Genomic DNA, 21,775 nt, shown 5'->3' with positions numbered 1-21,775 from the left:
TAGGAGTGGCACTGCAGTGTCAGACAGGATGGCAGATTTAAAAAATAGTCCCCAAACAGCACATGATGCAAAGAAAAAAAGAGGTGCACCAAGGTCGCTGGATGGCTAAGCTAAGCGACCCAAGTGGCCGACACAAACACCTGGCCCATCTAGGAGTGGCACTGCAGCATCAGACAGAATGGCAGATTTAAAAAAAATAGTCCCCAAACAGCACATGATGCAAAGAAAAAAAGAGGTGCAACAAGGTCGCTGGATGGCTAAGCTAAGCGAGCCAAGTGGCCGACACAAACACCTGGCCCATCTAGGAGTGGCACTACAGTTTTCTAGCGAGAGGATGAGTGCTTCCATTCTCATGTGAATCTGAACCACTAGCCATGAACATAGGCCAGGGCCTCAGACGTTCCTTGCCACTCCGTGTCGTAAATGGCATATTGGCAAGTTTACGCTTCTCATCAGACGCTTTTAATTTTAATTTTTGGGTCATTTTACTGAACTTTTGTAGTATACTTGACGACACAGAGGTAGAGCAGTGGACTACTGTACCGTACTGCTATATATTATATACTGGTGGTCAGCAAAATTCTGCACTGTCCTCCTACTATATATACTGCGCACAACTAAAATGCACCACAGGTATGGATGGATAGTATACTTGACGACACAGAGTAGAGCATTGGACTACTGTACCGTACTGCTATATATTATATACTGGTGGTCAGTAAAATTCTGCACTGTCCTCCTACTAAGTATACTGCACACAACTAAAATGCACCACAGGCATGGATGGATAGTATACTTGATGACACAGAGGTAGGTAGAGCAGTGGCCTACTGTACCGTACTGCTATATATTATATACTGGTGGTCAGCAAAATTATGCACTGTCCTCCTACTATATATACTGCGCACAACAACTAAAATGCACCACAGGTATGGATGGATAGTATACTTGACGACACAGAGGTAGGTAGAGCAGTGGCCTACTGTACCGTACTGCTATATATTATATACTGGTGGTCAGCAAAATTATGCACTGTCCTCCTACTATATATACTGCGCACAACAACTACAATGCACCACAGGTATGGATGGATAGTATACTTGACGACACAGAGGTAGGTAGAGCAGTGGACTACTGTACCGTACTGATATAATACTGGTGGTCACTGGTCAGCAAAATTCTGCACTGTCCTCCTACTATATACTACAATGCAGCACAGATATGGAGCGTTTTTCAGGCAGAGAACGTATAATACTGGTGGTCACTGGTCACTGGTCAGCAAAACTGTGCACTGTCCTCCTACTGTAATACTGGTGGTCCCCTGTCCCCACAATAAAGCACACTGAGCACAGATATTTGCAGCACACTGAGCACAGATATGGAGCATTTTCCAGGCAGAGAACGTAGATATTTGCAGCACAATGAGTACAGATATTTGCAAGCACACTGAGCACAGATATTTGCAGCACACTGAGCACAGATATTTGCAGCACACTGAACACAACTGAGAGAACGCTGCACACGTCCTCTCCCTATCATCTCCAATGCACGAGTGAAAATGGCGACGCGTGGCTCCTTATATAGAATACGAATCTCGCGAGAATCCGACAGCGGGATGATGACGTTCGGGCGCGCTCGGGTTAATCGAGCAAGGTGGGAGGATCCGAGTCTGCCTTGGACCCGTGTAAAATGGGTGAAGTTCAGGGGGGTTCGGATTCCGAGGAACCGAACCCGCTCATCACTACTTCCCACCCGCCCTCTTCGCTTTGTTAGTGCACGCCGTCTCTCCTGCCAACTGATTACCTCCTCCCACTCCTACCTACAAGATTTTGCACGTGCTGCTCCCTATCTCTGGAATTCTCTACTTCTCCCCATCCGACTCTCCACCTCTCTACGAAACTTCAAACGGGCTCTCAAGACCCACTTCTTCACCAAACCCAGTCAACTCTCCTCCTAACCCTCTTGTCTATGCTTACTGTCTGTCTGCCACTTCTGTGTCACTCCGGTCTGTCAGCCCCTCACCTTTTAGATTGTAAGCTCGCAAGAGCAGGCACTTCTTTCCTCATGTGCCTTTCCTTTTCTTACTTACACTATCTTATACTTCATACTCCCTTTGATGGCACCTAACCCCGGGTTATCTATACCTGTCCTATTTTGTCCTGTACTCTAAGTTGCTGTTTTCTTGTTTGCTCATTTAATTATGTACTGTGTAATGGGCGCTGCGGATCCCTTGTGGTGCCATATAAATAAAGAATAATAAAAATAATGATATAAATACATGTGATTCAGTAGGGGAATATAATTCAATGTGCAGGTTAAAGTCTATGTTATAGTACTTGTGAGTACATGAGACCAGTGGTGAGAGTTGATCATTTTAAGGTGAGAACATCCTGTATTGAGCCCTGGATACTATAGAGTGTTGAATAGGCATGTTGGCTTAGGTAAGTGAATGTCATAACATGAATAGGAATAATCTTACTGGAGAGTATCTATCCTTTACATCCTTAAATGAGATTGTAATTATTATTATTATCCTTAATTTATATGGCGTCACAAGGGTTCCGCAGCGCCCAATTACAGAGTACATAAACAAATAATCAAACAGGAAAACAGCAACTTACAGTTGATGACAGTAAAGGACAAGTACAGGGTAAATAAACATAGTTACATCAGCAGATGACACTGGAATAAGTATCAGGTGGCAGAAGACTGCTGGATGTGGTGCAGTTGAAGATTATTAAAGTAAGTAAGGATAAGCACTAGAGATGAGCGGGTTCGGTTCCTCGGAATCCGAACCCGCCCGAACTTCAGCTTTTTTCTCACGGGTCCGAGCGACTCGGATCCTCCCGCCTTGCTCGGTTAACCCGAGCGCGCCCGAACGTCATCATCCCGCTGTCGGATTCTCGCGAGACTCGGATTCTATATAAGGAGCCGCGCGTCGCCGCCATTTTCACACGTGCATTGAGATTGATAGGGAGAGGACGTGGCTGGCGTCCTCTCCGTTTATAGAGAAGAGACTAGAGTAGAGAGAGACACAGTATTTAGTAATTTTGGGGAGCATTTTTAGGAGTACTACTACTTGCTGAAGTGTAGTGTGACTATATATGTATATCTGACTTGTGGGGGAGACAGTGGGGAGCAGTTAGAGTCTGAGAGCAGGAGTACATATTTTAACGTACAGTGCACACTTTTGCTGCCAGAGTGCCAGCCACACTGCCATTGTGACCACACTGACCACCAGTATATTGTGATTGTCTGCTTAGGAGTACTACTTGCAAGTTGCTGATAGTGTGACCAGTGACCTGACCACCAGTTTAATTAATCACCACCAGTTTAATATATATATATAATTGTATATATATATAATTGTATACCACCTACCCGTGTTTTTTTTTTTTTCTTTCTTCTTGATACATACTATAGTAGCTTACTGTAGCAGTCTGCGGTGCTGAGCTGACAGTGTCCATCAGGTCCGTCATCAGTCATTACATAATAAATGAATATACTGATGGAGTTAGAATCATCCATTAAAGAGAAGGAAGCAGAAATTGACAAATTTAAAGATAAGGAGGACTGCATCATCAATGGAAAAGTATTAAGTAAGAAAATGGAACGAATAGAGGAGGAAGTAATTAAAGGGAAAGAAAAGAAATTCTTACGGGATAAAGAAGACTATGAGCAAGGGAAGATCAAGAATTGGAGCAGATTTAGAGCTCCAGGATCATATCAGAACAAAGCTACCAAACAGTACTGGAAAACGATACCCAATGACCGATCTAGGAATAAAAATCAAGACACCCCTAATGACCCAAAATTTGGAACCACAACCAAAAACAGGTTTTCAATATTACAAAGAAGGGGATCCCAGAGTGACAATGATTTTTTATCCCCAAGCACAGGCACAAGACCAAAGGACAATATGAAGAACCAGATAAAGGAAGATATCAGACATGCCTCCCCCCTAAAAAGACGGTTTATAGAAGACGAGGAAGGCGGGGCGGCAGGAGGAAGAGAACTCAAAAAGCGGACATTTCTACATCAAAACCATTAATTAAGGACATCTTCAACCTTTCACAACATACTCTCTCACAACCGGAAATTTCCTTGCTAAATAAAGGCCTATCCTTTGCCCCAACCAGCGGCATGAATAAATTTGAAACTTTTATAGACCTCAACAAGTTCGTACGAAAATTAACATTGAAACGACACTTCCTAAAGAAAGAAGACGCCATTCTCAGAAATTATGACAACTCAACTACCCAATCAAAATCAGGACTAAAACCACCATCGAAGTACTACCCGTTGGAATCCAAGGGGAGCCATTTAAGTATCTTCTACGACCTAGTGAAAAAGGATCTATGTGATTCAGAAGTAGAACCTATCCAGGAAAAAAACCTCTCCAATAAAGAACGAGAAGCATTAAAGAAACTACAAAAGAATACTGAGATCATTATCAAACAAGCTGATAAAGGGGGGGGTTTAGTGATCATGGATCGAGAAAAATATGTAACAGAAGCCAAGAGACTATTGGGCGACACTAAATCGTACAAAATATTACAAAAAGATCCAAAAGAAGATTATCTGGAAGATCTTCGATCACTACTTTTAAATGGACTACGTACCAGCATTTTAACAAAGGAGGAATACCAGTTTTTAATGCAATCCTACCCCGTTACCCCGATATTTTACTTCTTACCAAAAATTCACAAATCAATCACAAACCCACCAGGCAGACCAATAGTGGCCGGTATAGATTCTCTTACTTCAAATCTTTCCGAATATGCAGATGTTTTCCTCAGGAAATATGTAACCCAATTACCATCATACCTCAAGGATACAACCGCAGTACTCAATTCAGTCAAAGACATCGAATGGAAATCAACATATTTATGGGTCACAATCGATGTGCAAGCACTTTATACATGTATCGAACATACAAAGGGTGTAGCAGCATGCAAAGAATATCTGGACAATGATCCTTCAATGACTGATTCCCACAGACAATTTATCTGTGACATCATGTTCTTCATTTTAACCCATAATTATTTTAAATTTTTAGACAATTTTTATTTACAAAGCTGCGGAACCGCTATGGGAACTATTTTCGCACCAAGTTTTGCTAATTTATTTATGGGAAAATGGGAGGAAACATACATCTACAATGACCACCCTTTTAAGAATTTTATTGTGTTTTACAAGCGATATATAGATGATATCCTGATGATCTGGGACGGCACAATAGAAGATTTTAACAATTTTTTTATTGAATACCTGGCACACAATGAATTGAATCTCACATTTACTTCAAAAACTGACAAGGAACAAATTGAATTTTTGGATCTCATCCTGGTGGGGAAAGAAAATAGCATCATCACGAGGAACTACATCAAACCGGTGGATACCAATAGCTACTTGGATTACAGGAGTAATCACTTAAAACAGTGGAAAAATAATATCCCCTATTCACAGTTCCATAGAATCAGAAGGAATTGTAGCGAAATAGAGGAATGCAACAACCAATTGGAGAAATACAGAAACAGATTCCTGGATAAGAAATATCCCACGAACATTCTTGACAAGGCGGTCAATAAAACAAGAACTTTGGTGAGAAATGACCTCCTAACATACAAGAAAAGGGAAAAGAAAAAAGACTCTACTGCCTTTATCACGACTTACAGCAGACATGAGAAAATCATCCGACAATCAATGAAAACTCACTGGAACATTCTTTTAATGGACCCTGTTTTAAAAGACATATTACCACCACAACCTGAAATCATTTTTAAGAAGTCAAAAAATCTTAAGGACTTAGTGGCACCGAGCATGCTGAGACCCATAAACAACAAGAAAGAACCTCTTATCAGGTGTGTAGGTAGCTATAAGTGTGGACACTGCAATACCTGCAAATATGTACACCCAAATCGAAAGACTTTCTCTGCAACAGGTGATATGAAAGAATTCAAGATAAAAGAATACATGAACTGCAACTCAACATCTGTGATTTACCTTTTGGAATGTGACTGTGGTAAAAAATATATTGGGAAGACAAAAAGACAGTTAAAACTAAGGATTCAAGAGCACGTTCGAAACATCAAAAATAAGGTGGAAGCACATGCAGTTTCTAAACATTTCCTGCTACACCACAATTCCAATCCTGAGGCCTTAACATACAAAGCCATAGAACATGTCACACTTGGCGAAAGAAGTGGCGATCTGGCAAACCTGCTATCCAGAAGGGAGATGTTTTGGATATTTCAATTGAGGACGATGCATCCGGCTGGATTTAACGAAAGCTACGAAATTTCTCCTTTTCTTTAAGTACCTTTTTGATACTACCCCCCTTCCCCCCCCCCCCCCCTTCTTTCTTTCTCCCTTATAATAAACACTGTGGTGTTTGGGTATGGCGCTCTCTTCTTATTTCTAGACCATCTTACAGTTGTAAAAAATTTCTGGTGAACTGGTGCTAAGTAGACTACAGCCATACCAAAATGGAACGCCCACTCTCGTCCGATCGTGGAAGCTAAGCATTTTTATGGGCCTGGCCAGTATCGGGGAGGGCGACCTCCGGAGAAGACTAGGTGCTGTAGAGACAATGTATGCACGTAAAAAGTTCCTAAACCAGTAAAACAGCTGTCATTCTAAATATTCACTCATATAAACCCTAAACACTTTTTGTTTTCACCTTCCTTTATTATGTATGGATATTATCCTATGCACTACTCATAAGACACATTAATGTTATTTTTACACTCTTGCACTAAATAAATAAAATAAAACATAAGTAATAAAAGAGAATCAGCACAGGCACTTTAATAATTTATTACCTAATATTCAATATTTATTTCCTTTTTTATATAACACTAAAATGAATATATAATTGGTTCGAATGAAGTCCATCATAAAACTCTGGTAATTCATATATTTTTTATTTCCTCCATATGTTTTCTGGACAAGCTCCATACTCATATACAGTCTAAATGAAGAAGCCACAGACTGTATATCCAAAGAAGTAATAATCCGCCATTGGGACCCATTATTAATGATATCAGAAACAATGTTTGCGTTCCACGTGCGTTTCAAGACAAGCCTCCGGAGATCATTCGCTGAATTAAGTTCCCACAGGAAGTGACGCACAGAGAGCTCCGATTCCTGAGTGCGGTTCACGATGCATCGCGGTTCCGGGTTCCTGTATGCAACGTGACATCCGGTGAAGTGTACGACAATTTCCGGGACAAGACACTGCGCGGGAGTCAACGCAAGCGCAGAAGGACCATTAAAGAGACATCCGTCACCCGAACGTGTACTCGGGAGTTGACGCATGCGCAAAAGAACCCGTCACACTACAGGAAGTGGGGCGGAAGTCCGGGATGCCAGTACTCATATGAACAATTAATAGATTACACTCACTACACTGCTCGTTTTTTAAGTTGATGTTTGTAACTAGCTCTGTTCTTAAGACACCCATTACCTACATATAATTTGTCTAATTTTGAAAACATACAAAATATGTGGTTTTCCCTGAACATCACTCTGGGAGGAAGTGATGTCATACATAGTTTAATTGATAGTGGTATAAATAGGAGCTTTGTCTCAGTACCACACCACCCTTGATGAAGTCCTGAAGGACGAAACGCTTTGGGCACTCCATGATCTTTCTCAGACCTACCTCCTGTACCTAAGATAAGCATTTTTTTATATATATACTACCAATTGATATGCACCTTGTACCTTTTTTTATTCCTTCTACTTTGTACTCCATTTTTATATTAATTGTTGTGTTTTATGAATTTTTTATAAACCACAGTGTATTACCCTCCCCCTCCTTTTTATCGTGCAAAAATAAATACGTCTTTTTTATATACAATCCTTTTTACGTTCCTTTAATATAGACACCATTGGTCGCTCGCACCCAATTTCTTGGCTTTTTAATAAATATATATACCTGTCCGGCTGCAGTACTAGTGTAGTGATATTATATATATATATATATTAATTTCATCTCATTATCATCCAGTCTATATTAGCAGCAGACACAGTACGGTAGTCCACGGCTGTAGCTACCTCTGTGTCGGCAGTCGCTCGTCCATCCATAATTGTATACCACCTACCCGTGTTTTTTTTTCTTTTTCTTTCTTCTTGATGCATACTACTATAGTAGCTTACTGTAGCAGTCTGCGGTGCTGAGCTGACAGTGTCCAGCAGGTCCGTCATTACATAATAAATATATATACCTGTCCGGCTGCAGTACTAGTGATATTATATATATATATATATATATTAATTTCATCTCATTATCATCCAGTCTATATTAGCCGCAGACACAGTACGGTAGTCCACGGCTGTAGCTACCTCTGTGTCGGCAGTTGCTCGTCCATCCATAATTGTATACTAGTATCCATCTCCATTGTTACCTGAGGTGCCTTTTAGTTGTGCCTATTAAAATATGGAGAACAAAAATGTTGAGGTTCCAAAAATAGGGAAAGATCAAGATCCACTTCCACCTCGTGCTGAAGCTGCTGCCATGGCTGAGACGATGAAATGCCATCAACGTCGTCTGCCAAGGCCGATGCCCAATGTCTTAGTACAGAGCATGTAAAATCCAAAACACCAAATATCAGTAAAAAAAGGACTCCAAAATCTAAAATAAAATTGTCGGAGGAGAAGCGTAAACTTGCCAATATGCCATTTACCACACGGAGTGGCAAGGAACGGCTGAGGCCCTGGCCTATGTTCATGGCTAGTGGTTCAGCTTCACATGAGGATGGAAGCACTCAGCCTCTCGCTAGAAAAATGAAAAGACTCAAGCTGGCAAAAGCACCGCAAAGAACTGTGCGTTCTTCGAAATCCCAAATCCACAAGGAGAGTCCAATTGTATCGGTTGCGATGCCTGACCTTCCCAACACTGGACGTGAAGAGCATGCGCCTTCCACCATTTGCACGCCCCCTGCAAGTGCTGGAAGGAGCACCCGCAGTCCAGTTCCTGATAGTCAGATTGAAGATGTCAGTGTTGAAGTACACCAGGATGAGGAGGATATGGGTGTTGCTGGCGCTGGGGAGGAAATTGACAAGGAGGATTCTGATGGTGAGGTGGTTTGTTTAAGTCAGGCACCCGGGGAGACACCTGTTGTCCGTGGGAGGAATATGGCCGTTGACATGCCTGGTGAAAATACCAAAAAAATCAGCTCTTCGGTGTGGAAGTATTTCACCAGAAATGCGGACAACATTTGTCAAGCCGTGTGTTGCCTTTGTCAAGCTGTAATAAGTAGGGGTAAGGACGTTAACCACCTCGGAACATCCTCCCTTATACGTCACCTGCAGCGCATTCATAATAAGTCAGTGACAAGTTCAAAAACTTTGGGCGACAGCGGAAGCAGTCCACTGACCAGTAAATCCCTTCCTCTTGTAACCAAGCTCACGCAAACCACCCCACCAACTCCCTCAGTGTCAATTTCCTCCTTCCCCAGGAATGCCAATAGTCCTGCAGGCCATGTCACTGGCAATTCTGACGAGTCCTCTCCTGCCTGGGATTCCTCCGATGCATCCTTGCATGTAACGCCTACTGCTGCTGGCGCTGCTGTTGTTGCTGCTGGGAGTCGATGGTCATCCCAGAGGGGAAGTCGTAAGCCCACTTTTACTACTTCCACCAAGCAATTGACTGTCCAACAGTCCTTTGCGAGGAAGATGAAATATCACAGCAGTCATCCTGTTGCAAAGCGGATAACTGAGGCCTTGACAACTATGTTGGTGTTAGACGTGCGTCCGGTATCCGCCGTTAGTTCACAGGGAACTAGACAATTTCTTGAGGTAGTGTGCCCCCGTTACCAAATACCATCTAGGTTCCACTTCTCTAGGCAGGCGATACCGAGAATGTACACGGACGTCAGAAAAAGACTCACCAGTGTCCTAAAAAATGCAGTTGTACCCAATGTCCACTTAACCACGGACATGTGGACAAGTGGAGCAGGGCAGGGTCAGGACTATATGACTGTGACAGCCCACTGGGTAGATGTATGGACTCCCGCCGCAAGAACAGCAGCGGCGGCACCAGTAGCAGCATCTCGCAAACGCCAACTCTTTCCTAGGCAGGCTACGCTTTGTATCACCGGTTTCCAGAATACGCACACAGCTGAAAACCTCTTACGGCAACTGAGGAAGATCATCGCAGAATGGCTTACCCCAATTGGACTCTCCTGTGGATTTGTGGCATCGGACAACGCCAGCAATATTGTGTGTGCATTAAATATGGGCAAATTCCAGCACGTCCCATGTTTTGCACATACCTTGAATTTGGTGGTGCAGAATTTTTTAAAAAACGACAGGGGCGTGCAAGAGATGCTGTCGGTGGCCAGAAGAATTGCGGGACACTTTCGGCATACAGGCACCACGTACAGAAGACTGGAGCACCACCAAAAACGCCTGAACCTGCCCTGCCATCATCTGAAGCAAGAAGTGGTAACGAGGTGGAATTCAACCCTATATATTAGAGATGAGCGCCGGAAATTTTTCGGGTTTAGTGTTTTGGTTTTGGGTTTGGTTCCGCGGCCGTGTTTTGGGTTCGACCGCATTTTGGCAAAACCTCACCGAATTTTTTTTGTCGGATTCGGGTGTGTTTTGGATTCGGGTGTTTTTTTCCAAAAAACCTAAAAAACAGCTTAAATCATAGAATTTGGCGGTCATTTTGATCCCAAAGTATTATTAACCTCAAAAACCATAATTTCCACTCATTTTCAGTCTATTCTGAATACCTCACACCTCACAATATTATTTTTAGTCCTAAAATTTGCACCGAGGTCGCTGTGTGAGTAAGATAAGCGACCCTAGTGGCCGACACAAACACCGGGCCCATCTAGGAGTGGCACTGCAGTGTCACGCAGGATGGCCCTTCCAAAAAACCCTCCCCAAACAGCACATGACGCAAAGAAAAAAAGAGGCGCAATGAGGTAGCTGTGTGAGTAAGATTAGCGACCCTAGTGGCCGACACAAACACCGGGCCCATCTAGGAGTGGCACTGCAGTGTCACGCAGGATGTCCCTTCCAAAAAACCCTCCCCAAACAGCACATGACGCAAAGAAAAAAAGAGGCGCAATGAGGTAGCTGTGTGAGTAAGATAAGCGACCCTAGTGGCCGACACAAACACCGGGCCCATCTAGGAGTGTCACTGCAGTGTCACGCAGGATGTCCCTTCCAAAAAACCCTCCCCAAACAGCACATGACGCAAAGAAAAAAAGAGGCGCAATGAGGTAGCTGTGTGAGTAAGATAAGCGACCCTAGTGGCCGACACAAACACCGGGCCCATCTAGGAGTGGCACTGCAGTGTCACGCAGGATGTCCCTTCCAAAAAACCCTCCCCAAACAGCACATGACGCAAAGAAAAAGAAAAGAAAAAAGAGGTGCAAGATGGAATTGTCCTTGGGCCCTCCCACCCACCCTTATGTTGTATAAACAGGACATGCACACTTTAACCAACCCATCATTTCAGTGACAGGGTCTGCCACACGACTGTGACTGATATGACGGGTTGGTTTGGACCCCCACCAAAAAAGAAGCAATTAATCTCTCCTTGCACAAACTGGCTCTACAGAGGCAAGATGTCCACCTCATCATCATCCTCCGATATATCACCGTGTACATCCCCCTCCTCACAGATTATCAATTCGTCCCCACTGGAATCCACCATCTCAGCTCCCTGTGTACTTTGTGGAGGCAATTGCTGCTGGTCAATGTCTCCACGGAGGAATTGATTATAATTCATTTTAATGAACATCATCTTCTCCACATTTTCTGGATGTAACCTCGTACGCCGATTGCTGACAAGGTGAGCGGCGGCACTAAACACTCTTTCGGAGTACACACTTGTGGGAGGGCAACTTAGGTAGAATAAAGCCAGTTTGTGCAAGGGCCTCCAAATTGCCTCTTTTTCCTGCCAGTATAAGTACGGACTGTGTGACGTGCCTACTTGGATGCGGTCACTCATATAATCCTCCACCATTCTTTCAATGGGGAGAGAATCATATGCAGTGACAGTAGACGACATGTCCGTAATCGTTGTCAGGTCCTTCAGTCCGGACCAGATGTCAGCATCAGCAGTCGCTCCAGACTGCCCTGCATCACCGCCAGCGGGTGGGCTCGGAATTCTGAGCCTTTTCCTCGCACCCCCAGTTGCGGGAGAATGTGAAGGAGGAGATGTTGTTGACAGGTCGCGTTCCGCTTGACTTGACAATTTACTCACCAGCAGGTGTTTGAACCCCAGCAGACTTGTGTCTGCCGGAAAGAGAGATCCAAGGTAGGCTTTAAATCTAGGATCGAGCACGGTGGCCAAAATGTAGTGCTCTGATTTCAACAGATTGACCACCCGTGAATCCTTGCTAAGCGAATTAAGGGCTCCATCCACAAGTCCCACATGCCTAGCGGAATCGCTCCGTGTTAGCTCCTCCTTCAATGTCTCCAGCTTCTTCTGCAAAAGCCTGATGAGGGGAATGACCTGACTCAGGCTGGCAGTGTCTGAACTGACTTCACGTGTGGCAAGTTCAAAGGGCATCAGAACCTTGCACAACGTTGAAATCATTCTCCACTGCGCTTGAGACAGGTGCATCCCACCTCCTATATCGTGCTCAATTGTATAGGCTTGAATGGCCTTTTGCTGCTCCTCCAACCTCTGAAGCATATACAGGGTTGAATTCCACCTCGTTACCACTTCTTGCTTCAGATGATGGCAGGGCAGGTTCAGTAGTTTTTGGTGGTGCTCCAGTTTTCTGTACGTGGTGCCTGTACGCCGAAAGTGTCCCGCAATTCTTCTGGCCACCGACAGCATCTCTTGCACGCCCCTGTCGTTTTTTAAAAAATTCTGCACCACCAAATTCAAGGTATGTGCAAAACATGGGACGTGCTGGAATTGGCCCAGATTTAATGCACACACAATATTGCTGGCGTTGTCCGATGCCACAAATCCACAGGAGAGTCCAATTGGGGTAAGCCATTCCGCGATGATCTTCCTCAGTTGCCGTAAGAGGTTTTCAGCTGTGTGCGTATTCTGGAAACCGGTGATACAAAGCGTAGCCTGCCTAGGAAAGAGTTGGCGTTTGCGAGATGCTGCTACTGGTGCCGCCGCTGCTGTTCTTGCGGCGGGAGTCCATACATCTACCCAGTGGGCTGTCACAGTCATATAGTCCTGACCCTGCCCTGCTCCACTTGTCCACATGTCCGTGGTTAAGTGGACATTGGGTACAGCTGCATTTTTTAGGACACTGGTGACTCTTTTTCTGAGGTCTGTGTACATTTTCGGTATCGCCTGCCTAGAGAAATGGAACCTAGATGGTATTTGGTACCGGGGACACAGTACCTCCAACAAGTCTCTAGTTGGCTCTGCAGTAATGATGGATACCGGAACCACGTTTCTCACCACCCAGGATGTCAAGGCCTCAGTTATCCGCTTTGCAGTAGGATGACTGCTGTGATATTTCATCTTCCTCGCAAAGGACTGTTGGACAGTCAATTGCTTGGTGGAAGTAGTAAAAGTGGTCTTACGACTTCCCCTCTGGGATGACCATCGACTCCCAGCAGCAACAACAGCAGCGCCAGCAGCAGTAGGCGTTACACGCAAGGATGCATCGGAGGAATCCCAGGCAGGAGAGGAATCGTCAGAATTGCCAGTGACATGGCCTGCAGGACTATTGGCATTCCTGGGGAAGGAGGAAATTGACACTGAGGGAGTTGGTGGGGTGGTTTGCGTGAGCTTGGTTACAAGAGGAAGGGATTTACTGGTCAGTGGACTGCTTCCGCTGTCGGCCCAAGTTTTTGAACTTGTCACTGACTTATTATGAATGCGCTGCAGGTGACGTATAAGGGAGGATGTTCCGAGGTGGTTAACGTCCTTACCCCTACTTATTACAGCTTGACAAAGGGAACACACGGCTTGACACCTGTTGTCCGCATTTCTGGTGAAATACTTCCACACCGAAGAGCTGATTTATTTGGTATTTTCACCAGGCATGTCAACGGCCATATTCCTACCACTGACAACAGGTGTCTCCCCGGGTGCCTGACTTAAACAAACCACCTCACCATCAGAATCCTCCTGGTCAATTTCCTCCCCAGCGCCAGCAACACCCATATCCTCCTCATCCTGGTGTACTTCAACACTGACATCTTCAATCTGACTATCAGGAACTGGACTGCGGGTGCTCCTTCCATCACTTGCAGGGGGCGTGCAAATGGTGGAAGGCGCATGCTCTTCACGTCCAGTGTTGGGAAGGTCAGGCATCGCAACCGACACAATTGGAGTCGGACTCTCCTTGTGGATTTGGGATTTCGAAGAACGCACAGTTCTTTGCGGTGCTACTGCTTTTGCCAGCTTTAGTCTTTTCATTTTTCTAGCGAGAGGCTGAGTGCTTCCATCCTCATGTGAAGCTGAACCACTAGCCATGAACATAGGCCAGGGCCTCAGCCGTTCCTTGCCACTCCGTGTGGTAAATGGCATATTGGCAAGTTTACGCTTCTCCTCCGACAATTTTATTTTAGGTTTTGGAGTCCTTTTTTTACTGATATTTGGTGTTTTGGATTTGACATGCTCTGTACTATGACATTGGGCATCGGCCTTGGCAGACGACGTTGCTGGCATTTCATCGTCTCGGCCATGACTAGTGGCAGCAGCTTCAGCACGAGGTGGAAGTGGATCTTGATCTTTCCCTAATTTTGGAACCTCAACATTTTTGTTCTCCATATTTTAATAGGCACAACTAAAAGGCACCTCAGGTAAACAATGGAGATGGATGGATTGGATACTAGTATACAATTATGGACGGGCTGCCGAGTGCCGACACAGAGGTAGCCACAGCCGTGAACTACCGCACTGTACTGTGTCTGCTGCTAATATATAGACTGGTTGATAAAGAGATAGTATACTCGTAACTAGTATGTATGTATAAAGAAAGAAAAAAAAACCACGGTTAGGTGGTATATACAATTATGGACGGGCTGCCAAGTGCCGACACAGAGGTAGCCACAGCCGTGAACTACCGCACTGTACTGTGTCTGCTGCTAATATAGACTGGTTGATAAAGAGATAGTATACTCGTAACTAGTATGTATGTATAAAGAAAGAAAAAAAAACCACGGATAGGTGGTATATACAATTATGGACGGGCTGCCGAGTGCCGACACAGAGGTAGCCACAGCCGTGAACTACCGCACTGTACTGTGTCTGCTGCTAATATATAGACTGGTTGATAAAGAGATAGTATACTCGTAACTAGTATGTATGTATAAAGAAAGAAAAAAAAACCACGGTTAGGTGGTATATATAATTATGGTTGGGCTGCCGAGTGCCGACACAGAGGTAGCCACAGCCGTGAACTACCGCACTGTACTGTGTCTGCTGCTAATATATAGACTGGTTGATAAAGAGATAGTATACTCGTAACTAGTATGTATGTATAAAGAAAGAAAAAAAAACCACGGTTAGGTGGTATATACAATTATGGACGGGCTGCCGAGTGCCGACACAGAGGTAGCCACAGCCGTGAACTACCGCACTGTACTGTGTCTGCTGCTAATATAGACTGGTTGATAAAGAGATAGTATACTCGTAACTAGTATGTATGTATAAAGAAAGAAAAAAAAACCACGGTTAGGTGGTATATACAATTATGGACGGGCTGCCGAGTGCCGACACAGAGGTAGCCACAGCCGTGAACTACCGCACTGTACTGTGTCTGCTGCTAATATAGACTGGTTGATAAAGAGATAGTATACTCGTAACTAGTATGACTATAAAGAAAGAAAAAAAAACCACGGTTAGGTGGTATATACAATTATGGACGGGCTGCCGAGTGCCGACACAGAGGTAGCCACAGCCGTGAACTACCGCACTGTACTGTGTCTGCTGCTAATATAGACTGGTTGATAAAGAGATAGTATACTACTAATATTATATATACTGGTGGTCAGGTCACTGGTCACTAGTCACACTGGCAGTGGCACTCCTGCAGCAAAAGTGTGCACTGTTTAATTTTAATATAATATTATGTACTCCTGGCTCCTGCTATAACCTATAACTGGCACTGCAGTGCTCCCCAGTCTCCCCCACAATTATAAGCTGTGTGAGCTGAGCACAGTCAGATATATATATACATTGATGCAGCACACTGGGCTGAGCAGTGCACACAGATATGGTATGTGACTGAGTCACTGTGTGTATCGTTTTTTTCAGGCAGAGAACGGATATATTAAATAAAACAAACAACTGCACTGTCTGGTGGTCACTGTGGTCGTCAGTCACTAAACTCTGCACTCTCTTCTACAGTATCACAGCCTCAGGTCAATCTCTCTCTCTCTCTCTCAACCCTAATCTAAATGGAGAGGACGCCAGCCACGTCCTCTCCCTATCAATCTCAATGCACGTGTGAAAATGGCGGCGACGCGCGGCTCCTTATATAGAATCCGAGTCTCGCGAGAATCCGACAGCGTCATGATGACGTTCGGGCGCGCTCGGGTTAACCGAGCAAGGCGGGAGGATCCGAGTCTGCTCGGACCCGTGAAAAAAACATGAAGTTCGTGCGGGTTCGGATTCAGAGAAACCGAACCCGCTCATCTCTACTATATATGCTTCAGAGGTTGGAGGAGCAGCAAAAGGCCATTCAAGCCTATACAATTGAGCACGATATAGGAGGTGGAATGTACCTGTCTCAAGCGCAGTGGAGAATGATTTCAACGTTGTGCAAGGTTCTGCAACCTTTTGAACTTGCCACACGTGAAGTCAGTTCAGACACTGCCAGCCTGAGTCAGGTCATTCCCCTCATCAGGCTTTTGCAGAAGAAGCTGGAGGCATTGAAGGAGGAGCTAAAAGGGAGCGATTCCGCTAGGCATGTGGGACTTGTGGATGGAGCCCTTAATTCGCTTAACAAGGATTCACGGGTGGTCAATCTGTTGAAATCAGAGCACTACATTTTGGCCACCGTGCTCGATCCTAGATTTAAAACCTACCTTGGATCTCTCTTTCCGGCACACACAAGTCTGCTGGGGTTCAAAGACCTGCTGGTGACAAAATTGTCAAGACAAGCGGAACGCGACCTGTCAACATCTCCTCCTTCACATTCTCCCGCAACTGGGGGTGCGAGGAAAAGGCTCAGAACTCCGAGCCCACCCGCTGGCGGTGATGCAGGGTAGTCTGGAGCGACTGCTGATGCTGACATCTGGTCCGGACTGAAGGACCTGACAACGATTATGGACATGTCGTCTACTGTCACTGCATATGATTCTCTCACCATTGAAAGAATGGTGGAGGATTATATGAGTGACCGCATCCAAGTAGGCACGTCAGACAGTCCGTACTTATACTGGCAGGAAAAAGAGGCAATTTGGAGGCCCTTGCACAAACTGGCTTTATTCTACCTAAGTTGCCCTCCCACAAGTGTGTACTCCGAAAGAGTGTTTAGTGCCGCCGCTCACCTTGTCAGCAATCGGCGTACGAGGTTACTTCCAGAAAATGTGGAGAAGATGATGTTCATTAAAATGAATTATAATCAATTCCTCCGTGGAGACATTGACCAGCAGCAATTGCCTCCACAAAGTACACAGGGAGCTGAGATGGTGGATTCCAGTGGGGACGAATTGATAATCTGTGAGGAGGGGGATGTACACGGTGATATATCGGAGGATGATGATGAGGTGGACATCTTGCCTCTGTAGAGCCAGTTTGTGCAAGGAGAGATTAATTGCTTCTTTTTCGGTGGGGGTCCAAACCAACCCGTCATTTCAGTCACAGTCGTGTGGCAGACCCTGTCACTGAAATGATGGGTTGGTTAAAGTGTGCATGTCCTGTTTATACAACATAAGGGTGGGTGGGAGGGCCCAAGGACAATTCCATCTTGCACCTCTTTTTTCTTTCATTTTTATTTGCGTCATGTGCTGTTTGGGGAGTGTTTTTTGGAAGGGCCATCCTGCGTGACACTGCAGTGCCACTCCTAGATGGGCCAGGTGTTTGTGTCGGCCACTAGGGTCGCTTAGCTTACTCACACAGCTACCTCATTGCGCCTCTTTTTTTCTTCTTTGCGTCATGTGCTGTTTGGGGAGTGTTTTTTGGAAGGGCCATCCTGCGTGACACTGCAGTGCCACTCCTAGATGGGCCAGGTGTTTGTGTCGGCCACTAGGGTCGCTTATCTTACTCTCACAGCTACCTCATTGCGCCTCTTTTTTTCTTTGCGTCATGTGCTGTTTGGGGAGTGTTTTTTGGAAGGGCCATCCTGCGTGACACTGCAGTGCCACTCCAAGATGGGCCAGGTGTTTGTGTCGGCCACTAGGGTCGCTTAGCTTAGTCATCCAGCGACCTCGGTGCAAATTTTAGGACTAAAAATAATATTGTGAGGTGTGAGGTATTCAGAATAGACTGAAAATGAGTGGAAATTATGGTTTTTGAGGTTAATAATACTTTGGGATCAAAATGACCCCCAAATTCTATGATTTAAGCTGTTTTTTAGTGTTTTTTGAAAAAAACACCCGAATCCAAAACACACCCGAATCCGACAAAAAAAATTCGGTGAGGTTTTGCCAAAACGCGGTCGAACCCAAAACACGGCCGCGGAACCGAACCCAAAACCAAGACACAAAACCCGAAAAAATAAGAATTTACTTACCGATAATTCTATTTCTCGGAGTCCGTAGTGGATGCTGGGGTTCCTGAAAGGACCATGGGGAATAGCGGCTCCGCAGGAGACAGGGCACAAAAGTAAAGCTTTCCGATCAGGTGGTGTGCACTGGCTCCTCCCCCTATGACCCTCCTCCAAGCCAGTTAGGTACTGTGCCCGGACGAGCGTACACAATAAGGGAGGAATTTTTGAATCCCGGGTAAGACTCATACCAGCCACACCAATCACACCGTACAACTTGTGATCTAAACCCAGTTAACAGTATGATAACAGCGGAGCCTCTGAAAAGATGGCTCACAACAATAATAACCCGATTTTTGTAACAAGTATTGCAGATAATCCGCACTTGGGATGGGCGCCCAGCATCCACTACGGACTCCGAGAAATAGAATTATCGGTAAGTAAATTCTTATTTTCTCTATCGTCCTAGTGGATGCTGGGGTTCTTGAAAGGACCATGGGGATTATACCAAAGCTCCCAAACGGGCGGGAGAGTGCGGATGACTCTGCAGCACCGAATGAGAGAACTCCAGGTCCTCCTTAGCCAGGGTATCAAATTTGTAGAATGTAGCAAACGTGTTTGCCCCTGACCAAGTAGCTGCTCGGCAAAGTTGTAAAGCCGAGACCCCTCGGGCAGCCGCCCAAGATGAGCCCACCTTCCTTGTGGAATGGGCATTTACATATTTTGGCTGTGGCAGGCCTGCCACAGAATGTGCAAGCTGAATTGTATTACACATCCAACTAGCAATAGTCTGCTTAGAAGCAAGAGCACCCAGTTTGTTGGGTGCATACAGGATAACAGCAAGTCAGTTTTCCTGACTCCAGCCGTCCTGGAACATATTTTCAGGGCCCTGACAACATCTAGCAACTTGGAGTCCTCCAAGTCCCTAGTAGGTGCAAGGCACCACAATAAGCTGGTTCAGGTGAAACACTGACACCACCTTAGGGAGAGAACTGGGGACGAGTCCGCAGCTCTGCCCTGTCCGAATGGACAAAAAGATATGGGCTTTTTTGAGAAAAAACCACCAATTTGACACTCGCCTGGTCCAGGCCAGGGCCAAGAGCATGGTCACTTTTCATGTGAGATGCTTCAAATCCACAGATTTGACTGGTTTTAAACCAATGTGATTTGAGGAATCCCAGAACTACGTTGAGATCCCACAGTGCCACTGGAGGCACAAAAGGGGGTTGTATATGCAATACTCCCTTGACAAACTTCTGGACTTCAGGAACTGAAGCCAATTCTTTCTGGAAGAAAATCGACAGGGCCGAAATTTGAACCTTAATGGACCCCAATTTGAGGCCCATAGACACTCCTGTTTGCAGGAAATGCAGGAAACGACCGAGTTGAAATTTCTTTGTGGGGCCTTCCTGGCCTCACACCACGCAACATATTTTCGCCACATGTGGTGATAATGTTGTGCGGTCACCTCCTTTCTGGCTTTGACCAGGGTAGGAATGACCTCTTCCGGAATGCCTTTTTCCCTTAGGATCCGGCTTTCCACCGCCATGCCGACAAACGCAGCTGCGGTAAGTCTTGGAACAGACATGGTACTTGCTGAAGCAAGTCCCTTCTTAGCGGCAGAGGCCATAAGACCTCTGTAAGCATCTCTTGAAGTTCCGGGTACCAAGTCCTTCTTGGCCAATCCGGAGCCATGAGTATAGTTCTTACTCCTCTACGTCTTATAATTCTCAGCACCTTAGGTATGAGAAGCAGAGGAGGGAACACATACACCGACTGGTACACCCACGGTGTTACCAGAACGTCCACAGCTATTGCCTGAGGGTCTCTTGACCTGGCGCAATACCTGTCCCGTTTTTTGTTCAGACGGGACGCCATCATGTCCACCTTTGGTATTTCCCAACGGTTTACAATCATGTGGAAAAAACTTCCCGATGAAGTTTCCACTCTCCCGGGTGGAGGTCGTGCCTGCTGAGGAAGTCTGCTTCCCAGTTTCCATTCCCGGGATGAAACACTGCTGACAGTGCTATCACATGATTTTCCGCCCAGCGAAAAGTCCTTGCAGTTTTTGCCATTGCCCTCCTGCTTCTTGTGTCGCCCTGTCTGTTTACGTGGGCGACTGCCGTGATGTTTTTCCCACTGGATCAATACCGGCTGACCTTGAAGCAGAGGTCTTGCAAAGCTTAGAGCATTATAAATTTACCCTTAGCTCCAGTATATTTATGTGGAGAAAAGTCTCCAGACTTGATCACACTCCCTGGAAATTTTTTCCTTGTGTGACTGCTCCCCAGCCTCTCGGGCTGGGCTCCGTGGTCACCAGCATCCAATCCTGAATGCCGAATCTGCGGCCCTCTAGAAGATGAGCACTCTATAACCACCACAGGAGAGACACCCTTGTCCTTGGATATAGGGTTATCCGCTGATGCATCTGAAGATGCGATCCGGACCATTTGTCCAGCAGATCCCACTGAAAAGTTCTTGCGTGAAATCTGCCGAATGGAATTGCTTCGTAGGAAGCCACCATTTTTACCAGGATCCTTGTGCAATGATGCACTGTTTTTAGGAGGTTCCTGACTAGCTCGGATAACTCCCTGGCTTTCTCTTCCGGGAGAAACACCTTTTTCTGGACTGTGTCCAGAATCATCCCTAGGCACAGCAGACGTGTCGTCGGGATCAGCTGCGATTTTGGAATATTTAGAATCCACCCGTGCTGTTGTAGCAGTATCCGAGATAGTGCTACTCCGACCTCCAACTGTTCCCTGGACTATGCCCTTATCAGGAGATCGTCCAAGTAAGGGATAATTAAGACGCCTTTTCTTCGAAGAAGAATCATCATTTCGGCCATTACCTTGGTAAAGACCCGGGGTGCCGTGGACAATCCAAACGGCAGCGTCTGAAACTGATAGTGACAGTTCTGCACCACGAACCTGAGGTACCCTTAGTGAGAAGGGCAAATTTGGGACATAGAGGTAAGCATCCCTGATGTCCCGGGACACTATATAGTCCCCTTCTTCCTGGTTCGTTATCACTGCTCTGAGTGACTCCATCTTGATTTGAACCTTTGTAAGTGTTCAAAAAAATTTTTTTAGAATAAGTCTCACCTAGCCTTCTGGCTTCAGTACCACAATATAGTGTGGAATAATACCCCTTTTCTTGTAGTAGGAGGGGTAATT

The 21,775-nt window shown here is 45.4% G+C and overlaps 1 pseudogene; it reads left to right on the top strand.

Moving 5' to 3' along the window:
* Nucleotides 1-6,470: 6,470 nt before the first annotated feature.
* On the top strand, nucleotides 6,471-6,590 carry LOC134952405 (5S ribosomal RNA; annotated as a pseudogene).
* The last annotated feature ends 15,185 nt before the right edge of the window (nucleotides 6,591-21,775 follow it).

The sequence above is a fragment of the Pseudophryne corroboree genome, chromosome 1 (genome assembly GCF_028390025.1).
Source record: "Pseudophryne corroboree isolate aPseCor3 chromosome 1, aPseCor3.hap2, whole genome shotgun sequence".
Classification (NCBI taxonomy): domain Eukaryota; kingdom Metazoa; phylum Chordata; class Amphibia; order Anura; family Myobatrachidae; genus Pseudophryne; species Pseudophryne corroboree.
Note: the sequence above shows the minus strand (reverse complement) of the source record. Positions and strands in the feature narration are given on the sequence as shown.